We start from the raw sequence: 2,814 nt of genomic DNA on the forward strand, positions 1-2,814 counted from the left end.
TAATCCCACGCCTTGGGAGGTTGAGGTGAGTGGATTGCCTGAGCCCATGGGTTCGAGACCTGCCTGGACAACTTGGCAAGATCTCATCTCTACAATAAATCAAAAATTAGCCAGGTGTGGTAGCCCTCACCTGTAGTTCCGGCTACTTGGAAGACTGAGGCGGAAGGATTGCTGGAGCCCGGCAGGTCGAGACTGCAGTGGCCGGGAGTGGCCACTGTACTCCAGTCTGGGCGACAGAATGAGACTCCAACTCAAAAAAAAAATGTTTGGGAAAGAGAGAAACTTTATATCACTCCAGAAATGGAAACCTGGCATTGCCTGCTATAAATAGAAGGTGACCCTACAGATAGCCACCGTGAAAGCAGAGGAGTGTCAGTGAACTCCCCTGGAACCTGCACAACTCCACACATGGGCAGCTGCTCCAGCCACCAGTACCTGTCTGGGACTGCCTGGTGCCATCTGTAGCACAGGGACTGGGAGGAAGTGAGGGCCTCACCAGGTGGTCCCCGTGAGATGAGTTCCGGGCTGACCTGGGCTTGGAGAGTTCCACTGTGGGCACCATGTGGATGAATCTGAGCACAGCGCTCTGCTCCAGGTCCCTGGACGCTGGTCGTGTCGAGCAACCTGGCCAGGGCATCCATGGGGAGACGTTAGCTCCACCTGCACACCCAGCCGGGGCCCTGTGGGCTCTGTGGGTAGAAGGCTGGCATACCTGGGAGGGAATGGGGTGGGGCTCCCACAGCCTCCAGTGTGGGTCATGCACGTGGTGGGAGCCCAGGAGGTGGCTGTTCTGATGGCTTGTTCCCACCGTGACTGATCTGCCAGCTTTGCCTCTCACGGCTGTGTGACTTTAGGCAGGTCACTTGGCTTCTCTGAACCTCAGTTTCTCAACCTGTAGAATGGGGAGATGCATGGGTCTCAGTGGAAGCAGTTCTATGCCCACAGGTCGTCTTTGGAAATGGGGTAGGGAGCATTTTTAGTTGTCACGGTGGCTGGGAGTGCCACTGGCACTTAGTGGCCCAGGGCCAGAGGGCTGTCAACATGCTGTGCCCGGGACAACCCCCACACCCAAGAAGGGTCCCATCCCCGATGTCAGTAGCGCCCGGTTGAGCAGCTACACGCAAGCTCTACTTGATACGCAGTAGAGTTGGCCGAAGGACTCTCCTGAGCTGGCAAAGGTGAGGCTCAGAACCAGGAAGGACTCAGAGGACTGCAGGAGGGTGGACAAGGGAATATGAGTGCCGCAGAGACACTGGCACCCAGCTGGACACAGCGAGAAGGGAATGGAAACGCCAGCCAGGGGCCAGCCATGGAGGGGCCGTGTGCCTGGGGAAGCTGAGCAGGACTGCTGAGGAGCGCGGCTGTGGCCAGAGCCTTCCTGTAAATACTGAAACACAGAGCATCTTCTGGGCATGCTGGGAGGTACTGCCAGGCCCCACTTGCTGCCTAGAGCTATGAGCCAGCCAGCAGGTCCTTCTGACCCCTGGTGACCCCTGTGCAACAGCCCCCCCCCCCGGCCTGTGTGAAATTGCATCGGTTCTCCAGCCCAGGGTCTCTTAGGAATTAGACAGATTCATTAAAAAGAGTTTTTAATAAGCACCGTAGAAAAACATTCCCAGCCTGAGTCCAGAGTTTCCAGTGGTTCCCTGAATTTGAGATATGGAGGAAGATGCCCCTGCCCCCCGACTGCTAGGCCTGGTGGTTCAGTCCGCATCCTTCCTTCTATCCCAAACTGGTGGAGGTGGGGTAGGGCTCCCATGCTGCTAACACTCTTTCCTTCTTATTAGGCCTGCTCCCCCCAAAAGCGTCGTGCCAGCAGAGAGTTTCCGGTCCAGACCCAGGAGGGCCGAAGAGATGTCAGGACTGAGTGCTGAGGTTGGGACTGCTGTTCCCCCACAGAGGCGGGAAGGGAGGGGACGTCCGAGTGTCTCACCCGCCTGCAGCATCACGCGACAGCCTGGCTTTGGCCTCTGACTTGGCAGCTGGGATGGATGTTGCCCAGAACCCAGCCAGAGTCTGCCTCCCTGCACTCTCCCCGACTGCACCTGCTTCCCCACTTCACCCCAGAGGGGGCGTTTCCAGCCCAGGACACACTACGCCCTGGCTCCGGTCCCAGTTGAGCCTTAAGTCCAGCTGAGGGTGGTCCAAGGCTGGTCTTAGACGCAGCCACTGTTCAGGGGTGACTCAAGAAAAAGAAGCCGAGGACGCTGTTGGGGCTGAGGGCAGGGTTTTGACGTCTTCATTCTGGTTGCTTATTCTTCAGCAAGTTGGCAGCACCGTCTCTCAGCTGGGCGCACTATGTCACGCCTGGCCAGAAATACTGTTCTGAAAGCGTGAGTGGTGTGCGACAAACCTGTCAAAGCAATACTTAGGAGGCTGACATCTTTCGATTAAAAATGTATGCAACTCTGGCCCTGGGACCTGCCTTTTGTTCTTTGAAATTTAGGAAAGAGACAAAGAGCTGAAGAATCAGGGCCTCTGCTGGAGATTGGGCGGGGCTTGGAGGGTCTGCCCTGCTGGGCTGGCCTCCTGGCCTCCATGCCAGGGGTGGCCTTGCGGGTGTGGTAGGAAAGGCCTGCTGGCACAGCTAGAAGTCAGGCCTGACTCCTTAGACTGCAAGTGTGTCCCTGGCCGACCACGTGGTAGGCCTGCATTGGCAGAGGGAGGGAGGGGCCAATGAAAGTGAAATTGGGCCAGCATGCAGTTTAATGGAAACAGCAGTCATTCTGTGTTTGCAGAGCACCACAGGGTTTCAGAACCCCTTCAGGTATGAAGATGATCCTTGCCCCAGAGAGGAGGAGGCTGGGGGTGGGA

At 57.1% G+C, this 2,814-nt stretch overlaps 1 protein-coding gene across 1 annotated transcript in view; it reads left to right on the forward strand.

The window, feature by feature from the left end:
* Nucleotides 1–2,412, forward strand: part of DEXI (Dexi homolog) — a 12,247-nt gene extending 9,835 nt beyond the window's left edge. The window contains exon 2 of the mRNA XM_008061803.2: nt 1,788–2,412. The gene's annotated coding sequence lies outside the window, so the exon portion shown is untranslated. The remainder of the gene's footprint in view (nt 1–1,787) is intronic.
* Nucleotides 2,413–2,814: the final 402 nt, after the last annotated feature.

The sequence above is a fragment of the Carlito syrichta genome, unplaced genomic scaffold, assembly GCF_000164805.1.
Source record: "Carlito syrichta isolate Samal-C Ts95f unplaced genomic scaffold, Tarsius_syrichta-2.0.1 Scaffold305619, whole genome shotgun sequence".
In the NCBI taxonomy this organism is placed as follows: Eukaryota; Metazoa; Chordata; class Mammalia; order Primates; family Tarsiidae; genus Carlito; species Carlito syrichta.